The 21,651-nt window shown below is 44.6% G+C and overlaps 1 protein-coding gene across 4 annotated transcripts in view; it reads left to right on the top strand.

The window, feature by feature from the left end:
* The window catches only part of LOC127056975 (zinc finger protein 883-like), a 305,218-nt gene that overhangs the window by 28,432 nt on the left and 255,135 nt on the right, over positions 1 to 21,651 (top strand). Inside the window, exon 1 of one of the 4 annotated variants that reach the window (XM_050965476.1) lies at positions 19,762 to 19,927. The exons of the other annotated variants lie outside the window; for them this stretch is intronic. The gene's annotated coding sequence lies outside the window, so the exon portion shown is untranslated. Of the gene's footprint in view, positions 1 to 19,761; positions 19,928 to 21,651 lie in introns of those variants that run through there. 4 annotated transcript variants of the gene reach the window in all.

Below are 21,651 nucleotides of genomic sequence, written 5' to 3'. Positions count from 1 at the left end.
AAAAATTTTCGTGAGAATTAGGGAGTCTAAATTAAAAATGTCCCATAAATCGCTCACTTTTGTTTTATCTGGGCCAGGGGCGCTATCTCTTTTAATTTCCCTCAAAACATTCCTAACTTCATCCACAGAGATAAGACTCAGTAATATATCATTATCTGCCTTCTCTGTGGATGAAGGACACCCTACTATACTCCCATGTCCAATCTCTCCCAAAATATCTACATAATACCTTTTTATTTCATCCATGGGGATCCCACACTTCACTTTATCTGGTTCACTCATTATAACACGAGCCAACCTTCTTCTATCTTTGTCAAATAGTTGCTGATAAAACTTATATTTTGCTTTTTTCATAGCATACTTCCTAAGCCCATTAGACTGCTTCCTCCTTTCCCTCTTTCCTATCTTTCCTCTTCCCTTATCCCTAACCTCTATCTGTTTTTCATTACCAATATCTTTTCTTTCTACTAATGAAAAACATTTTTTCTTACCTGGCCCAACCCAGGGCTTTAGTTGGACCTTCCTTCAATAACCCTTCAATTTCTGTTAAACTATTTATTATTTCCTTTCCATCCCTACTCTGTTTCCCTCGCTTACAAATTTGACCTACTTAATCCAATTCTAAATGTCCTTTTAGTGGTAAAATCCTTTCTTTTGGAGGAGCTTCTAATATACTATCTATAATTTCTCCTATCTCAATTCCTCCATTCATATCTTTATCTATCACTAACCTTTTCTTTGCTAATCCACGTCTTTTGTCTGATATTTGTTTATTAGTTTTAGTCTTCAGCTCAACCTCTATACATTTATTAATATTCCTTTTTCCTGCTTACTTCCTCTCTAATTCTATAAGTTGCTCATTTTCCTCATCAGTCCATATCCGCATACGAGACAATCCTTCTTTAACCTTCCTCTTAACAACCATAGCATCCTTCCTCTGTTCATTCCTAATAATTGGGTGTCTATGTCTGCAGTGTTGACTGAGACCCGACTGAGTATGGAACGCAAGCCCACAAACAGAACAGGTATGACTCTTTATCGGGGTATCCACTTCCCTGGGCACACACTTGGGATAGTGGCAAGCTATATTATGAAATTGAGAAGATTTCCCACATTTACTACATAATACCCGCATGGCCTTACTTCGATGTACCACATTGATATGTTTGGCCCATTTACCAAATGATGCTAAAATCTGGGGACAAATAGGACAATTAAATTTATCAATGGGATATTCTAAATAGAAAGCCCCATTTTTCCAAGAGCTACTCTCTGATGCATTAATTTTATCATCCATACTATTTTCAATACCCTACTAAAATCCTTCTTCAACTTAAACAAATTAAAATCCTTTTGTAAATCACAATTAAAATCTCCAGGTTCCCTAACATATGGATCATCAGATGTGCTCAAATACTTAGAATCTGGATCAATATTGTCCATAAATAAATTATTAAAAGCACTCCCAGTGAAAACCATTGGTAAAATAGATAAAATCTCCTCACCTTGGTCCTTACCAAAATTCTCCTCTTCCAACTGGAAGGACTTGGTTCTCAATCGCATTCTCATGAGACTTCATTTCAATCCTTCCAGTTTTATCCATTAGTCCAGCGACTCTAATCACTCCCCTACCATATTTTACACTGTTGGCCGGGGCATCAAAGCCGGCAGCGGGGGCGTTTTTAACCAGTCCAGCGCCAATCCGGTATGTAAATATAAATTTCTTTTTTCCATGTCTAATAGATATACCCTTCTCAGTGGGAAACTAACCCGTACCTGGGGGAGGCTACCCTTACCAGGGGGGCAAAACATGAAGGGGTTGCCCAACCCCATCCCACACCCCAAAAGGGATGTGGGTCCGTCCTCCGCAATCCGCCTGGCTATCCAAACCAGTTACCGACTCTCACCATGAGGAGGTAGCGGTTGGACTTGCAATCTAGAGGCTTTCCTCAAATGAGGAGTCCCAATCAGCATAACCTCGAGCTCTAAGAGGCATGGAGAAAAGGCTCAGATCTTGGTAGGGATTGCCCCTATTGGCTAGGCTCATGCCCATCTCCACCTCACTGATAACCCATCCTCTCACTACCCTCAGGCAATGTAACCGTCCGAGCCCGAGAACTGAGAGGGTCCAGAGACGCATGGACAGCCATTAAGAGAGTCAAATATAGTCTCCCACACATTACCACACCACCTACCAAAAGCATTTACTCCCCCTCTTTCTCTTGCTAGTGTCTCCCCAGTAGGGTAAATGTTTGCTCTAAGTTGTAATGCTGCGATATTTGCAGAAGACTTAATTTTACTAGAATTTTTAAATATCGAATTACTAATTATGTCATTTTTAAAATACTTTATCCCTACTCCCTGGCACCTCATCTCTGACCATCTCAACAATTCCTCCTCTCTCCGTTTCCTGAGATGAGGTATTGCTGCATTAAACAACAATATCTTATCAATAAGATTTTCTCCCACATATAGATAAGAGAAATCTGTCCAATTATCTCTTGAGACAATATGTCTCCTCTGTTTTCGAACTAACATATTTGGAATTTGCATGCAAAACTTGTGAGTGCAAGACCTCTGTCCCTCCCTCTTGAATAAAATAGTCCATCAGTGGTACACAGAGGTAAATGTAAAATTTGTTTAACTATTTTTCTAACTAAAATATCCAAATCATTTACAAGATTAAAAGGGGGTTCTATTAAAAGCAAATTATAAAATAGCCTTGGTAAAATGAATGTTTGTAAAATCAATAGTTTCTGAGCCGGTTTCAAAGGGGCCTTAATCAAACTCTTGCTCTAATCTTTCAGTTTCTCCTTAAGTAATAGTCCTCCTACCCCTATCCAGGGATCTATTCTTGCACCTAAATATTTTTCAAAATCCCCTGGTTGGATGTATTCAATTTCCTCAGTCCCTATCTTCCAAATATCTTTAGGATTTACTACATAAGTTTGATACTTAGTTAAAATATGAAAACCTTTTGTTTTCTTCACATTCATATGAAGATTAATAGTATTACAAAAACCCTCTAAAATACCCAGATTTTTTATCATCCCTTGATATGAGCTACTTAAATTTGCCACATCATCAGCAAAAGCCAATGACATGACATTATTACCCTGAACATAAAAACTACTCCCTTCTAGTTCTAATCTAGTTAAAAGGGGATCTATAGTGATATTAAATAAAATAGGAGACAAGGGTTCACTCTGTTTGACCCCACTCCTAAATAAAATAGACTCGGTATATTTGTCACCCACCCACACCCTCGTGGTACAATTGTCATATAAGTCCCTTATAATTCCAATAAAATGTTCATCTGTATCAAATCTTCTAAGGCCAACTATTCTATGTCCATTCCCCACAGAGTCAAATGCTTTAGCTAAATCTACAAATACTATTGCTATTTCATCCCCATTACATTTGGCTTCTTTTATCAAATGATCTAAAATGACAATATTCTCCTCACAGACACGGGCAGATATAAACCGTTTTTGCCTAATACCTATTTTAACTGCTACCATAAATTTTTTTGCTAAAATCTCAGTAGAGATTCTTATCCATACGGACCCAATCGTTAATGGTCTCCAGGAGGTTAACTTCCTCAGTTCTTCCTCATCTCGCATCTTTGGAATTAAAATCGTTCGGTTTCCCTTAAAATCATCAGGGACCTGTCCATTTAAAAACCATATATTAAAAATGTTTGTGAGAATTAAGGAGTCTAGATTAAAAATATCCCATAGATTGCTCACTTTTATTCTATCTGGGCCAGGGGCACTATCTTTTCCAATTTCCCTTAACGCTTCCCTAATTTCATCCACAGAGATAAGACTCATTAATACATCATTATCCGCATTCTCTGTGGATGAAGGCCACCCTACTGTATTTCCATGTCCACTTCTCCCCAATATATCTATCTAATACTCCTCCAGTTCATTCATGGGGATATCACACTTAGCTTTATCTGGCTCTCCCATTATAATACGAGCTAATCTTCTATCCTTATCAAATAATGGTTGGTAAAACTTATATTTTGCTTTCTTAGTAGCATATTTCCTAATTGTATTGGACTATTTCCTTCTCTCACCTTTTCTTATCTTCCCTCTCCCCTTATTCCTCGGCTCTACTTGTTTCTCATTTCTAATATCCTTTCCCTCTACTAATGACTAACACAGTTTTTCTAACATAGCCCATCCTAGAGCTTTAGTTAGAATTTCCTTTAGTAACCCTTCAATTTCACATAGGCTATTTACTATTTTCCTTCCTTCGCTACTTTGTTTTCCCTGCTTATAAATTTTGACCACTTGATTCAAATCTGGATGTCCTTTTAAAGGTAAAATCCTTTCTCTCGGGGGAGGGACTTCTAATATATTTTCTTTAATTTGTTCTACCTCTGTTGCTTCATCCTTATCTTCCACTATCACCAATTTTTTTTTGCTAATTCTCATATTTTGTCTGATATTTATTAGTTTTAGTTCTCAACTCACTCTCTATGCATTTATTTATATTCCTTTTCCCTATATATGTCTCTCTAATTGTATGAGTTCCTCAACCTCATCATCAGTCCATATTCGAGATTAAGATGATCCCTCTCTACTCTTATTCTTAGCAGCCATATCGTATTTTCTTTGTTCATTCCTAACGGCGGGGTGTCTATGTCTACAGTGTTGGATTTAGTGTGGATTTAGTGTGGAATGCAGGCCCACAGACAGAACAGGTATGGCTCTTCACTAGGGTATCCACCTCCCTGGGCGTGCACTTGGGGTAGTGGCAGGCTATATTCTGATACTGAGAAGATTTTCCTCTTTTTTTACATAATTCTCATATGGCCTTACTTTTATGAACCACATTAATGTGTTTAGCCCATTTACCAAATGCTGGTAAAATCTGGGGGCAAATTGTACAATTAAAATTATCTACAGTAAAAAACTCATCTTTCCATGAGCTGCTTTTTGATATATTTAAATTATTACCAGTACTGTCTCTAAAATCCCTATTAAAATCCCTATTCAAAGTAAAAGAAATTTTTGAAACAAGACTATTTAATGAATTAATATTAAAATGTCTAGGTTCTTTAAAATACAGATCGTCGAATGTACTCAAATACTCAAAATCTGGATTAAAATTGTCCATAGATAAATTATTAAAAGTGTCCTTTGTATAAACCCTAGGTAAGATAGATAAAATCTCCTCACCTTGATCCTTGCCTATCATCTCCTCTTCCTCCACTCCCTTTTCCACTGGGAGGACTCGATTCTCATTCTCATTCTCATTCCGAGACTTCATCTCAATCCACACAGTCTTATTCATAGGTCCAGCGACCCTAATCACACCCCTAATATATTTGACACTGTCAGGCAGGGCATCGAAGCCGACAGCTGGGGCGTTGTTAACCGGGTCCAGTGCCACTCTAGTATAAAAATATTAATTACTTTTTTCCATGATTAAAAGATATAAGGTTCTCAGGGGGAACCTAACCTGTACCTGGGGGAATCTAATCCTTACCAGGGGGAGTCAACCCGTATCTGGGGAGGCTACCCTTACCAGGGGAGCAACTGTGTGAGACCTTATGGGGCTGACCAACCCTATCTCACACTCCAAAGGGATGTGGGCTCATCCTCTGCAATACGCCCGGCTAGCCAAGCCAGTTACTAACTCTCAGCACAAGGTGAGTCATAGTTACTCCTGCCGTATACCCGCGCTTCACTGAATTTCTTCACTTTGACATTCAGAGCACTGGGCAGAAATCACATTGCATCAACACCCACCGCAGGGCTTCGCGATGCTTTATTTTAGTTAAACAGCCGGATTCCCTGGTCCTCACCATTTCTAATTCAGCTGCTAGGCACCGCCCCACGTGGAACGCTGTCCCCCTCCGTCCCCAGGGAGCGGGAGAGGCAAGCGATGCCCTCTGCAGCTGGGATGATCCACACGAAGGGCCCGGCTCACATTCAGAGTGTCTTGCACCCAGTCCTCATTGACTCTGAAAAGGGATTTATTTCAAATCCCTTTACTTCTGTGGCTGGTACAATGTAAGGACCATCTGATTTCAATAGTTGTGAGACTGGGGTTGTGGATGTTGTAACCATATCTCAGATTGAATAACGATTTTATATCTGATTACAGGCAGCTTCCCCAAAGCAAAGCCAATTGGTTCTTCCCTAAAATTGGTAATCCTGGGCAGCAGTTCTCCTCTGTTTTCCATGCCAGAAAAGTTCTCTGTGGTATGATACAGGAGTAAGTGACAGGTAGAAACCCCCACATCATTCATGGTGCAGGGAGCCAGGTTTGCTGTTCAAATTCTGTATTTCACCAATGTCCAGGTCTGGGAATGTCCAACAAGGGCAATTCTAATGGAGGATGGATGCAAGGGTGGGAATTAAGAGAATTTTGAGGATCTTTGGGGAAAAGAGACTTTACTGTCAAGGTTTGTCTCTGTTCCTATTTCACCTTGTGGTATTGTGTGAAGGAATAACTGTTTATTTTTCTGTTAATTAACCTGTAAGCATCAGTCAATCAATTGTAAACATTAGTGTCACTTGAATTTCCCATCTGCTAGCCAGAATGAACTGAAGTTTATGACTTTCTGGGAAAGGCAGAGATATTAAATTGGGGGATTTCAATGGCTGCATTTGTGGGTGGATATTTTACATTCAGATCTCAGTGCATGGAGTAAAATACTAAGATAATGTCTGTACTACAAGAGTCTGTCAACCGAACTTACACGGTTATTACATCTCCTGGGTGACTGCACACTTGGCTCCTTGTATCGGCAAAGCACATCCTCGGTCATATGCCATGAGATCCAGCTAGGTCGGGGTTGTCCTGGGCTCTGTGGGGGGAGGGTTCATCTGAGAGAAGGGACAGACTAGGGGATTTTGTCTCTGATATTTAAGGGCTTTGTCAGCGAGAAGCTGTAAGTTACATGCTGGGGGTGACAGTGGGGTTTGAGCTGGGGCAGCAGCAGCAAGGGAGCAATGTGTGTATGAGGTGGGGGAGATTCACTTGGTAAAAATGAAAATGCCAACCCCCTCTCTCTGCTTGAGCAAAAGCCTCTCATTTATCTCCAAAACTCCGCTCCATGAAAATGTCCACCTGTACTGAGAGACCCCCTCCCATGGAGATTTGTAATGGTTTCGACTCTTCCTTGGCCTTGTCCAAACAGTTTTCCTAGACAAATTATCAAGGACATTTCAAATGAGAAAAACAAAAACTAAATGAAAACCAGAGAAACCCCCACCAAACCCTGTTTGGGTCTGATTTTTTCAACTGAAATTTGGAGACAATAAACCTCATCCCTCTGTTGGCCAGAAACCAAAGCTAGACCTCCCCTGTAGCTGTGACTTCTGCTACTGAACCACCAATGCTCTAACTCAGAGGTTCTCAAATTCCATGTGTTTTTTGGAAATATACTTAAAAATGTGAATGTGATATAACTGGAATATGCTTTATGCAAAAGGTCTCTTATAAGATATCATTACTGTGAACATGTGGGACCTGGGCTCGACCCTCTCCGAGGGGCAGAGGGGAGTCACACCGGCTCGCTACACGTTCTCTGGCCAGGCTGGCCCCCTGGCTCCGATCCTGGGGCGACAAACACAAAGTCACAAGGCCCGGGTCTCTGGGTTCGGGGCAGAGCAACAATACAGAGTCAAAGGGGCTCAGGCCCTCTGCTTCAGGGCTGAGCAACATTACAGAGTCAAAGGGGGCTCAGGCCCTTTGCTTCAGGGCTGGGCAACAATACAGAGTCAGAGAGGTTCAGGCCTTCTGCTTCAGGGCTGGGCGACAATACAGAGTCAAAGCGGCTCAGGCCCTCTGCTTCAGGGCTGAGCAAAGCACTGGGTTTCGGAGGCTCAGTAGAAAGGCCTCCTCAGGCCCGTGAGAGGGGGAGTCTGCAACCCCTGGGAGGGTGGCAGGGGGAACGCAGGCCCTCCCACTCCACTGCGTCGCAGCCCGGGGCCCTAGCAGTGGCCGAGACTCACTGCTGTCAGTGGGAATCTTGCCTGCAACACACTGACATAGGCTCGGATATGGTTGCAGCCTGACCAGAGTTGGCTGCCCCTGGGCTACTTCCGACCTCCCCTGACGGGTCTACCTGGTCCGTGGGGTCGCCCCACGGGAAGTCCAGCAGCATGGGCTCTTCACGGCCAGGGCTGGGTGGCAGGTCAGGCAGTTCGTCCGGGAAGTCAGGTCCGGCTTGCTCCGGTGGTTCCTCCAGATGACAGCAGGGCTGGGGAAGCTCCAGCAGCTCCCCCGGATAATGGACACGGGGAAGCTCCGGCAGCTCCTCCAGTTAGCGGGCGCGGGGAAGCTCTGGCCAGTCGTGGCGGGTGTCCTGGGTCCTAGAGGGTTCCCAGTCTCGAGCTCCCTGCGGTGGCTGGGGTCCGACTGAGCTCTGACGGCCAGCTTTTGTACTTCCGGGTCATCACCTGATCCTCTGAGGGGCGGGCTCACTGCACCTTAGCCTCGCCCACTCGGGCTGCTGGCTGGGCGCTCCTGCCCCTGGGCCAGAGGGGAGCCACACCGACTCGCTGCAATTACAAAGCTTATTATCTACTGAGTGTGTTCATCCTATTTGTATGCATGTATCATTCTCGTATCTGAAGCTGGAAATATGAAGTATAACTCTGAGACCTATTGTAATTATGCAAAATGTGGGCCATTAATGGTCCTTTGGAAGCTTGATGGCTCCTATTTACTAGGACAATTGGTTGTAGATGACTCTGTTTACTTGCAAACCTTCCTGGGTGGGTGGAGGCCAGCACAGGAAGAATGGAGGCTGGGGTCTCACAGGACATGTGAACATGTCACCTGATACTGATTATCACTACAAAAGTGTGTTTTCTCCTGCTGATAATAGCCCACTGTCATAACTTAGTCCCAGATTTGGACCTTAGCGTCCAAAATATGGGGGTTAGCATGAAAACCTCCAAGCTTAGTTACCAGCTTGGACCTGGTACGGCTGCCACCACCCAAAAAATTAGAGTGTTTTGGGGCACTCTGGTCCCCACAAAAACCTTCCCTGGGGACCCCAAGACCCAAATCCCTTGAGTCTCACAACAAAGGGAAATAATCCTTTTTCCCTTCCCCCCTCCAGGTGCTCCTGGAGAGATACACAGAAGCAACCTCCGTGAATCCAAGCAGAGGGAGTCCACCCTCTGTAATTCCAGTCCTGGAAACAAAAGCACTTTCCTCTTCACCCAGAGGAAATGCAAAATCAGGCTAGCAAATCCAACACACACAGATCTCCCCCTGATTTCTTCCTCCCACCAATTCCCTGGTGAGTACAGACTCAATTTCCCTGAAGTTCCCCACTAAAGAAAAACTCCAACAGGTCTTAAAAGAAAGCTTTATATAAAAAAAGTAAGAAAAATACATAAAAAATGGTCTCTCTGTATTAAGATGACAAATACAGGGTCAATTGCTTAAAAGAATATTGAATAAACAGCCTTATTCAAAAAGAATACAAATCAAAGCACTCCAGCCACTATAGACATGTAAATACAAAAACAACAAAACCATGTTTGGTACTCACAACTTGGAAACAGAAGATTAGAAAACAGAAATCACTTCTCAAAGCTGAGAGAAAAGCAGGCAGACAGACAAAGACTCAGACACAACCTTCCCTCCACCCAGAGTTGAAAAAAATCCGGTTTCCTGATTGGTCCTCTGGTCAGGTGCTTCAGGTGAAAGAGACATTAACCCTTAGCTATCTGTTTATGACACCCACCATAATTGATTAGTCTTGTTTTAGTTAGAATGGAAACATCCATTTTTTCATGTCCCCTGTGTATATATCTCTTCCTACTGTATTTTCCACTGCATGCATCCGATGAAGTGGGTTTTAGCCCATGAAAGCTCATGCTCAAATAAATTTTATTAGTCTCTAAGGTGCCACAAGTACTCATTCTTTTTGCTGATACAGACTAACACTGCGACCCCTCTGAAACCTGTCATTATGCTGTCTGGGTACCTATGATGCTCAGCTGTCAGGCTGCCCTCTGCACACACAGCTTCTCTCCAGCTGCTTCCCCTCTTCGTGTGTTCTCTCCTCCTCTGTCGCTGGTGCTCTCTCTCTCTCTCTCTTTCTCTCCCCCACCTTGGCTTTCCAAGCCCCTGTTGCCTTAGAATTTGACATTCCTGCACATACCCCAGGACTTTACCTAACTGTAGTCAGTTACTTTGTTTGTTCAGCTGCTACCATCTGATAACCAAACATCACATAACTAGTAATAATCTTAAGTAGAGGTGATTATGCTGACCCACTCGGAGTCGCCATAGGTTATGTTCTTGTTAGCGTACACTATAAAAGATGATATAAAGGTACATACATTGGAGCTTTCTGACCGAGGGAGCTTTTCTCAGGGCAAGGAGCTGATATCTGAACAGCACAGAGGAAAATGCAATTCATTTTATGCTGGAACACTCCCTTTTATACCAAGACACTTGGCAGAAAAGTTTGGGGAAGGCAAAACTACAGATAGAGACACCAGGAGGGGAATGGGAGGGGGTTTTTGCCTTGAATTTGGGAGGCCCTAGGTCCTCAGGAAGTGTATAACAAGGATAAAGCATGTTCGGCTAATAGGATGGTGAAATGGTGCTTTGGCGCAATGGTTAAAAGGTATAGAAGTGTGAATTCTGGAATCCCCTGTAATTGATTTGATCGGAGCCTGTGTGGTTCAAACCAATGGAGAAAAGCATGTGGAGATGAGGTAAAGAGTAAGTTGACTCATAGTCAGTGTGGGGACGTATAGTAAAGATAATGATTCTGTATAAAAGAAGAAGGTTACTGTGGAACCCACCGTAGCAGCCATCTTGGCAATGGACTCCCCTGTGGAAAGGTTCTCCAACCATTTAAGATCTGGAGGAACTGGTACATCTTGGCACACATGGTGGTATGTTCAGAGGCATATTAAAATTTAATGGGGCCCTGGGCAAAAAGAACATTTGGGCCCCCACACCCTGCGGGCCCAGAGGCACCAGGACTGGGAAGACAGGGGGGGCTGTGCTCCCCACTTTTAAAACGGGGAGGCCCATGGCTGCCCACGTTTTATACAAGCTTAGTAGCCTGAGGAAGGCATGGAGCGGCGGCAGCTGCCTCTTCCCTGAACATGTTAAGAGAAATACAGGAGAACATACATTATGTTAAAAGGCCTTGTTATACTAATGTTTCATTGCTAGTGCCTGTAAACAGTATTGAAACTTTTCACAGGGGAAAAGACATTCCAGACCTGATGTGCAGTAGGAAAGGGGAAACTGAGGCACCCTACCATATTGCTTTCGTGACTAAATGCCAGAAATCTGGGATTATAAACAACATTAATATCTACATTGGTTTAAGGTTAATTGGGTTCCAAACATTTGCCAGAGCGTGTATGGATAAAGTAGCTATGTTCTTTAGCTCTTGGCAAGATCACATGAAACATACAGGAACCATGCTGCAAAAGCTAACTAAGTTATACCTTAAGTTTGTAAAGAGATTCGATCATGTTATTGAACATGACTTTAATAAATCATTTCCGTTATACACTGGTATGGCTTCTAACCCAACACTAGCTGTAGTGAGACAGACCCAAGAATGGGGAGCTCTTGGGATGCAGTCAGTGATGTTTGTGTCATCCCTTCCTGCATCAATTTTGCATTGGGGGTGTGACGTTATTGGTATAAACTGGAACCATATAGAACATGGTTTGCAACCAAGGTCCTGTAGAGGCACCAAATCTTGTGTAAAGGGGGTCATACAAGGTGTCTAGGACCAGGTTCTGGGTTACTGGTTATGATTATGCTGTTTGTATGTCTGTATCATTTTGTAGTTGAAATTATAAGTATTGGCTGTACACTGTATTTCAAATTGGTGCTGTAGTCCTGGGTGACACCCCAGACAAGTTGGTGTTAGCTCTGCTTAGCCCGCTTGATGGCCCATTAAGGACCATCAGCTACACAATTGACCCATTGAGAGGAGGCTGATATGCCTTGTAACTCAGCAAAGTATGCAGGGACTTGCCCTTGTGACTCCAGACTCCATTTTGCTGTTATTTTCCGCAGTAAGAACAAAGAAGGCCTTGGCTACACTACAGAGTTGCAGCGCTGGTGAGGGGGTTGTAGCGCTGCAACTTAGGATGTGGCCACACTTGCAAAGCACGGCCAGCGCTGTAACTCCCTGGTTGCAGCGCTGGCTGTACACCCAGTCGAGCCTCAGATGTAGGGGATCCAGCGCTGGTCAGCAAGTGTGGACACCCACCAGCGCTTTTATTGACCTCCGGGGTATAAGGAGGTATCCCAGAATTCCTGTCCACAACAAACCGGAAGAAAGAGAGAGCTCGGAGTTCAGCCAAACTGCTTATTTAAAAAACAAACACAGCTCCTGTTTGCTGAGCGAGCTGAGGCAGGCAGGGGAATTACTTTGGAATGTTCACAGCTGTTTGCTTGAAGAGAGAAACAGCACGCTCACACGGCAGAGGGGGAGGGGGAAGTCCGTGTTCAGCAGTTGCTGATCTGGTCTGACGGGTATTTAGCTGTGCATAATTTGCAATTAGTGAATGAGAGAGGAGTGGGGGAAGGGAGTTAGAACTTTTAAAATGATTGAAGGTAGGCACAAGACCTTAGAACTTGCAAGGCAGGGAGCTGAGAACAGTGTCAACTCCAAAAATCCATTCTGTCTGTCTCCTCCACGCTCCCTGTCACATTCCACCCCACTCCCCTCTTTTGAAAAGCACGTTGCAGCCACTTGAATGCTGGGTTAGCTGCCCACAATGCACCACTCCCAACAGTGCTGCAAGTGCTGCAAATGTGGCCACACTGCAGCGCTGGCCCTACACAGCTGTACGAACACAGCTGTAACTACCAGCGCTGCAAAACTGTAAGTGTAGCCATACCCAAAGTGTTCTTACACCTGGAAAAGACTATATAAGGCTGATGCCTCATCTCCGTCTTGTCTTCAGTCCTGCTTCCTACCTCCAGAGGGACTTTGCTACAAACTGAAGCTCTACACAAGGGACTGATGACCCATCGCAGAGGGGGATGTACTCCAGAGACTTGATTTGAACCTGCAGTTTACTCCATCACTGCTACAAGCCTGAACTAAGAACTTTGCCATTACTGTATGTAATTGATTCCATTTAATCAATTCTAGCTCTCATTTCTACCTTTTTCCCTTTATGAATAAACCTTTAGATTTTAGATTCTAAAGGGTTGGCAACAGTGTGATTTATGGGTAAGATATGATATGTATATTGACCTGGGTCTGGGGCTTGGTCCTTTGGGATCGAGAGAACCTTTTTTTTTTACTGGGGTGTTGGTTGTCATAACCATTCATCCTGAGGATGGGTGCCACTGGTGATGATATGGGGAGACTGGAGTGTCTAAGGAAATTGCTTGTGTGACTTGTGGTTAGCCAGTGGGGTAAAACCGAAGTCATTTTTGTCTGGCTGGTTTGGTTTGCCTTAGAGGTGGAAAAACCCCAGCCTTGGGTTGTGACTGCTCTGTTTGAGCAATTGGTCCTGAATTGGCACTCTCATTTGGGTCCCGCCAGAACCGTATCGTCACACCCTGTAACATATTCCATCTTAAATTTACAAAGATAATTTTTACTGTTTTTCTTTCTTTAATTAAAAGCTTTTCTTGTTTAAGAACCTCTTGGTTTGTTTGTTTGTTTTTTATTCTGGTGTGAGATCCCAGGGGACTGGGGCTGGATTCACCAGGGAATTGGTGGGGAGAAAGAGGTTAATTTCTCTTTGTGTTAGGATTACTTTCTCTTGCAGGGATAGTCTAGGAGAGGGAGAGAGTAGGAGGAGGGAAGGTGAATTTTCCTCTCTGTTTTAAGATTCAAGGAGTTTGAATCACACAGTGATCTTCCAGGGTAACCCAGGGAGGAGAAGTCTGGGAGAGGCAACGGTGAGGGAAAGGGTTTACTTTCTTTGTGTTAACATCCAGACGGACTGGGTCTTGGGGGTCCCCAGGCAAGGTTTTGAGGGGACCAGAGTGTACTAGGCACTGGAATTCCTGGTTGGTGGCAGCGCCACAAGTACCGAGCTGGTAATTGAGCTTAGAGGAATTCATGCTGGTACCACATCTTTTGGACGCTAAGATTCAGAGTGTGGGATTATACCATGACAAATCTGAACTTGGATGCACTGGCCGGGTAGACAGGAAAAGCCCTGTGAACTTTTGAATTTCATTTCCTGTTTGCCCAGCGTGGAGCTCTGATCAGCACAGGTGGCAATGCAGTCCCAAATCCAAAAAGAGCTCCAGCATGGATTGTACGGGAGATACTGGATCTGATCGCTATATGAGGAGACAAATCTGTTCTATCTGAGCTCCGTTACAGAAGATGAAATGACAAAGCATTTGAAAAAATCTCGAGGCTATGATAGACAGAGTCCACAGCACAGAGCTGTGTGACAGGAGTAACAAAAAGCCAAAGAATCAAATGGACGCTCATGGAGGAAGGGAGGGGGTACTGAGTACTCCAGCTATCCCAGTCCCCAGCAGTCTTCGTAAAGTATTTGCATTCTTGGCTGAGCTCCCAGTGCCTGAGGGGTCAAAAACATTTTCCCTGGTGTTTCAGGGTATATGTCATCAATTTACACCCTTCCCCCCACCCCACCCCACCCCACCCCCTGAAAGAAAAGGGAAAAAAAAACGTTTCTTGCCTTTTTTTTCAATGTCACCCTATGTCTACTGCATGCTGCTGGCAGACGGGGTGCTGCAGCTCTGAACACCAGCATTCCCTTTCTGATGGCAGATGATTTGATATAATTGCTATCTATTGTCATCATTAGCCTGTGAGTGCTCCTGGCTGGCCTCAGTAAAGTCGGGTGGGAGTGCCTGGGTAAAAATGGGAATGGCTCCTGTTCATTCCCAGCTGATGGTACAGAATGGCTGGTAACAGTCTTCATCATAGCAACTGAAGGCTGAGCTCTATTGCTGCCCTCCCACCTTTCACGTCTAAAGAAAAAATTCTGTACTGCCTAGACTATCATAGCAGCAGGATGCTGGGCTCCTCTCCCCTACCACCTTTAATGTCCTGCCTGGACTATTCATAGCAGATGGAGGCTTCCTTCCCCCTCATTTTTATCTCACTAAAAAGTCAGTGTTTCTTATTCCTGCATTCTTTATTACTTCATCACACAAATGGGGGGACACTGCCACAGTAGCCCAGGAGGGTTCGGGGACAAGGGAAGCAACAGGTGGGGTTGTTGCAGGGGCACCTCCTAGAATGGCATGCAGCTCATCATTTCTGTGGGATCTCTGGGGCTCTGACCCAGAGCGGCTGTGCTCTCTGGTTCTCTAGTACACTTGCCCCATATTCTAGGCAGGACTGACTCTATTTTTAGACAAAACATAAAGAAGGGAATGACCTGGGGAGTCATTCCCATTTTTGTCCATGCGCCCCCAGCTGACCTCAGCGAGGCCAGCCAGGAGCACCCATGACAGCAGCAGACGGTACAAAACAACTGATAATCATCATCACATTGCCTATTTACAATGGCAGATGGTGCAATAGGAATGGTAACCGTCTCTGCTACCTTGCAAAGGCAAAGGAATGCTGCTGCGTAGCGCTGCAGTACTGCATCTGTCAGCAGCATCCAGTACACATACGGTGACAGTGACAAGGCAAAACAGGCTCCATAGTTGCCATGCTATGGCGTCTACCAGGGCAATCCAGGGAAAAAGGGCGCAAAATAATTGTCTGCCATTGCTTTCACAGAAGGAGGGCTGAGTGACGACATTTACTCAGAATCACCCGCGACACTGTTTTTGCACCATCATGCATTGAGATCTCAACTCAGAATTCCAATGGGCTGGGGAGACTGCGGGAACTATGGGATAGCTACGGGATAGCTACTCACAGTGCAACGCTCCAGAAATCGACGCTAACCTTGGTACATGGACACACACCGCCGAATTAATGTGCTTAGTGTGGCTGCGTGCGCTCGACTTTATACAATCTGTTTTACAAAACCGGCTTATGTAAAATCGGAATAATCCCATAGTGTAGACATATCCTCAGAGAAGGCAATGGGTTTCACTCTCTACTTCAGATTTTCTACAGGAAATCAGAGAAAAGAAGCTATAGGAAAGTGGTTTCTAGACACCCTCTCACCCATCTAACACACACACACACACCCACACGGACTTTTCTAAGGCATTAAATTTTCCTTCTCTATGGAGCTTGTATTCTTCATAGAGCAAAATAAAACAAAACATGCAAATCCAAGCCTAATACAGTATGAAACTGAATACAGATCAAATCTCACCCTGAGAGATCTTCCAATAAGCTTCTTTCACAGACTAGACTTATTTCTTGTCTGGGCCCAATCTTTTCACCTGATACAGTCCTTGTTCCAGCTCAGGTGATAGCTAGAGGATTTCTCATGACTGCACCCACCTTTCTTCTGTTCCACCCCCTTATATAACTTTGGTACAAGGCAGGAATCTTTTGTCTCTCTCCTGGGGAAGAGCCCCAGGTTTAAGATGGATTCCTGTACCAGGTGACATGGTCACATGTCCTGTGAGACCCCAAGCCTTCATTCTTCCTGGCCTGACTCACAGATGATGCACACAGAGCCATCTCCAGTCCATTGTCCTGGTTAATGAGAGCCATCAAGAGTCCAAACCACTATTAATGGCCCACACTTTGCATCATTACAACAGGACCTCAGAGTTATAGTTCATATTTCTAGTTTCAGATACAGGAATGATCGGTTCATACAAATAGGATGAACACACACAGTAGATTATAAGCTTTGTAATGATACGTTACAAGAGACCTTTTGCATGGAATATATTCCAGTTACATTATATTCACACTCATTAGCATATTTTCATAAAATCGTATGGAGTGCAATGTCACAGCAGGGAAAGGGTTTTATTGCAGCACCTGGGAGCTGTTGAGTTTCATGTTCAGGCTGTGGTATGAGTTGCTCCAGGTTTCTTGTAAGCACACAGGGACCTTAGCGAGTGCTTTCGATACAGGAATGGCCCAGACACGATAAAGTGATGGCAATTGCATTTTCCTTTTTTATTTTTGTATTTCCAATGACATTTCTGTTTGTGATTTTTTTTTGCTTTGTATAACTGTGTTTTCTCCTAGATTTGATATTTAACTAGAAAAAGAATAAGGCCTCAGGGCGCCGGATGGAGGAGCAGGCTTGAGCTAGGAATGCTAAGAGAGCGAGAGTAGCAGATTTTCTGTATTGTTTCCTGCCTTCATTTTCATGACTAGTTTCTCTTGTGCACTAAATTTGTTTTTTTCACATGTGAGCCTGGCTAGCTCAGTTGGTAGAGCATCATGCTTTTAATGTGGGGTTCAAGTTCCTTGTCAGGTGAAGAAGGAACCATTCCCCTCAAAATTAAAGAAGGCATCTCTCCTGGATGTTATTTGACATCACCTTTTTTCCCCAAGGACTTGGTCTTTCCTAGGAAGGGCCATGTACTGCCTGGGACTGAAGGGGCAACTTCCTCACATGCCCGCTGGCCTCTCAGTCTGGATAAAGAAAGGCCTCTGGGAGCTGCAGCAAACTGCTGCCTGCCAACTTGGTGAGTAAATGCAGGGTGGCCCACACAGGGTCATCGACACCAGAACTCAACAGAGGTCTGGGGGTTCCCTATTGGTCCCTTGGTGTAAGGGCCAGCACTCGTGACTTTGAATCCTGCAATCTGAGTTGAAGTCTCGATGGGATCTTAGGACAATTCCTGTGCCACAAATCATGCTGGGTCTTCCAAGGCTCTATCTTTCTTTCTCAAAGGCCATGAAAGCCTGTCTTTTGAACACTAGCAATTGTGACTTGAGCACAAGAGGGGATGTTTGATCCAGAAGCCTGGCCGTGCCTGAAGTCCTGTAGGTAGGGATGCGAGCTGCATTTCCTCTGAGTCCTGAAGCTGAGCTGCATCCTGGCCTAGAAGGCAGCCCTATTGGTTGACCTCCTGGTCCAAAGTCACTTGGGCAGTGTTGGTGTTCCCCAGGAATGCTGAAGGGCTTAAGGGAGGGAGGATCAATACTCCCCCCTATCAGTCAGGGCAGAAGAGGAGGGCTGCAAGAGTGGGCAGGTTGATGGCTGGGCCTTCTAGCGTTTGGTTGGGGACATGGTGGGGAACGCGAACCGGGAGAAATGGTTGCTGGCCTGTGAGGAATGGTTTGGCCGGTGGCATAAGTGGACCTTGTCATTACCTAAAAGGTTGTGATGCTCAAGACTCATCTGTGGGGAATTTTCTCAGCCATGTGTTTCCCCTGCTCCACGAGTGCTGCTGAGACTGAACACGACGGCCTTCCACCTCTTGTGGGGCAATAGGATGTCCCTACCTAGTCAGGAGAAGTGCGGCTTTTCTGCCGTATTAGAAGGGGGCTTGGGCCTGGTGGACTTTGAAGCCTTGTACGGCTCTACTTTTTTGTGTTTCAATTTTCAGTGGTGGCTGAGCAGGAGGGCAGGTCAGGCCCGAGGGAATGGTGGGGCAACCGCAGAGAACCCAACTGACTCTTCCAATATGGTCGTATTTTTTTTGACCCCACCGGATGCAGCACCGGATATGGGATGGCTGATGGTGGCAGAACGGGGAGGAGTAGACTCATAGACTTTAAGATCAGAAGGGACCATTATGATCATCTAGTCTGACCTCCTGCACAATGCAGGCCACAGAATCTCACCCATCCACTTCTACAACAAACCTCTAACCTATGTCTGAGTTACTGAGGTCCTCAAATTGTGGTTTGAAGACCTCAAGTTGCAGAGAATCCTCCTGCAAGTGACCCATGCCCCACGCTGCAGAGGAAGGCGAAAAACATCAATGGCCTCTGCCAATCTGCCCTGGAGGAAAATTCCTTCCCGACCCCAAATATGGCTATCAGTTAAACCCTGAGCATGTGGGAAAGACTCACCAGCCAGCATCCAGGAAAGAATTCTCTATAGTAACTCAGATCCTAACCCATCTAACATCCCATCACAGACCACTGGGCATACTTACCTGCTGATTAGGAGGTTAGGAAGTCCCCCTCCCCCCCAGTGTTCTTCTATTCCTTCCTTACTCCCTACAGGATTTTCAGTGGGTGGCTAGGTGGAAGGTGCTTGCAGGATGGCTTCATCTGCAACAGTGGCTGCCCTCACAACAGCGGCAGCCACAGCAGCGAGCCCCCCCTCCTGTGGCTCAGTCTGAACAGAGGTCAATGTACCACTGGGTGTGATAAGCCAATTTTAGGGAGCTTCCTCTGAAGGTGAGCAACTGTCCCTAGAAGTTACTGACAGACACTTTAAAGTAGTTGCAAATGTGCACGGCCGCCATGTGCAGAGCAAAGGCTGCCCAGGGGCACTGTGTCAGGCTCTGGCACTGCATGAGACAATGGACCATCTTCAGCCACCAGGTAACCTAGGATCTAAGGCAGGAATGCAAGGTGAGGAAGCAAGTCAAGCTGAGCAAGGCAGGCAAAAATTCATCTTGCCTTCGTGGGCGCTCGCAATGATATCCTTTTTGTGTGCCAGGGCTGACGAAAACATCCCAGACAGAGAAGCAGCAGGCGCAAAAAGTGCCATTAGGATGCTGACTTAGTTCATTTGAGAGAGTGTTAGACTGACAATCTAGAGGTCCATGCTTTGGCATGCTTTTTGTGTGCAGCAGTGGGCTTTTTTCTGGAAGCACAGCAGTCCCTCATTTACCCACCACGAGTCCCTCATTTCAGGCTTCCAAGCAAGAAAAGACAGCATGCACTTGTGCACCAAATTGGCCCACCTGACCTTTCTTTCTTCTCTTGCTCTTTGTCAGCAAGGGGGAGAAAAAGAAGCTCTCCTTCAAGCCAGAGTCAGAAGGGCGACGTCAGGATGACTTGCTGAGTGCCAGCTCCAGTCCTTTGCTCTACCAGCTGACCTATCGAAGGGCTGCCACCTCTCTCTCCAGGTTCACCCATCGGTGTGTTCAGAATGGAGAGGGGTAACTAGTGGTGTTCCCCAATGGTCAGTCCTAGGACCAATCCTATTCAACTTATTCATACATGATCTGGAGAAAGGGGTAAACAGTGAGGTGGCAAAGTTTGCAGATGACACTAAACTGCTCAAGATAGTTAAGACCAAAGCAGACAGTGAAGAACTTCAGAGAGGTCTCACAAAACTGTGATTGGGCAACAAAATGGCAAATGAAATTTAGTGTGAATAAATGTAAAGTAATGCACAATGGAAAAAATACCCCCACCTATACATCCAATATGATGGGGGTTAATTTGGCTACAACTAATCAGAAAAGAGATCTTGGAGTCATCATGGATAGTTCTCTGAAGACGACCAAGCAGTGTGCAGCAGCAGTCAAAAAAGCAAACAGGATGTTAGGAACCATTAAAAAAAGGAGACTAAGAGAATATCTTACTGCCTTTATATAAATCCATGGTACACCCACATCTTGAATACTGCATACAGATATGGTCTCCTCATTTCAAAAAAGATATACTGGCTTTCGAAAAGGTTCAGAGAAGGGCAACTAAAATGATTAAGGTTTGGAATGGATCGCATATGAAGAGAGATTAAAGAGACTAGAACTTTTCAGCTTGGAAAAGAGAAGACTAAGAGGGGATATGATAAAAGTATATAAAATCTTGAGTGGTGTGGAGAAAGTGAATAAGGAAAAGTTATTTACTTGATCCCATAATATAAGACCTAGAGGCCACCAAAGGAAATTAATAGGCAGCAGGTTTAAAACAAATAGAAGGAAATTCTTCTTCACACAGACACAGTCAACATGTGGAACTCCTTGCCTGAGGGGGTTGTGAAGGTTAGGACTATAACAGGGTTTAAAAGAGAACTAGATAAATTAATAGGTTTCAGAATGGAAGCCATGTTAGTCTATATCAGCAAAAAGAAGGAGGAGTACTTGTGGTACCTTAGAGACTAACAAATTTATTTGAGAAACAACTCTGACATCATAATAAAAAAGGCTGACAAAGGAGGTGCTGTCATCATAATGACTACATAGAAATATGAATGAGAGGCTGCTAGGCATCTCTCTAACACCATATTCTACAAGCCATTACTCTCTGATCCCACTGAGAGTTACTAAAAGAAACGACACCATATACTCAAGAAACTCCCTGAAAAAGCACAAGAACAAATCTGCACAGACGCACCTCTAGAACTCCAACCAGGGGTATTCTGTCATCTACCCAAGATCCATAAACCTGGAAATCCTGGATGCCCCATTATCTCAGGCATTGGCACTCTGACAGCAGGATTGTTTGGCTATGTAGGCTCCCTCCTCGGGCCCTACGCTATCACCATTCCTAGCAATCTTTGAGACACCACTGACTTTCTGAGGAAACTACAGTCCATTGGTGATCTTCCAGAAAACACCATCTTGGCCACTATAGAGATAGAAGCCCTCTACACCAACAAAGATGGATTACAAGCCGTCAGGAACGGTATCCCCAATAATGTCACGGCAAACTTGGTGGCTGAATTTTGTGACTTTGTCCTCATTCACAACTATTTCACATTTGGGGACAAAGTATACCTTCAAGTCAGCGGCGCTGCTATGGGTACTGGCATGGCCCCACAGTATGCCAACATTTTTATGGCGGACTTAGAACAACTCTTCCTCAGCTCTCATCCCCTAACGCCCCTACTCTACTTGCACTACAGTGATGACATCTTCATCATCTGGACCCATGGAAAAGAAGAT

Source organism: Gopherus flavomarginatus, chromosome 8 (genome assembly GCF_025201925.1).
Source record: "Gopherus flavomarginatus isolate rGopFla2 chromosome 8, rGopFla2.mat.asm, whole genome shotgun sequence".
In the NCBI taxonomy this organism is placed as follows: Eukaryota; Metazoa; Chordata; order Testudines; family Testudinidae; genus Gopherus; species Gopherus flavomarginatus.
The sequence above is the reverse complement of the archived record's forward strand: the minus strand, read 5'-3'. Positions and strand labels throughout refer to the sequence as shown.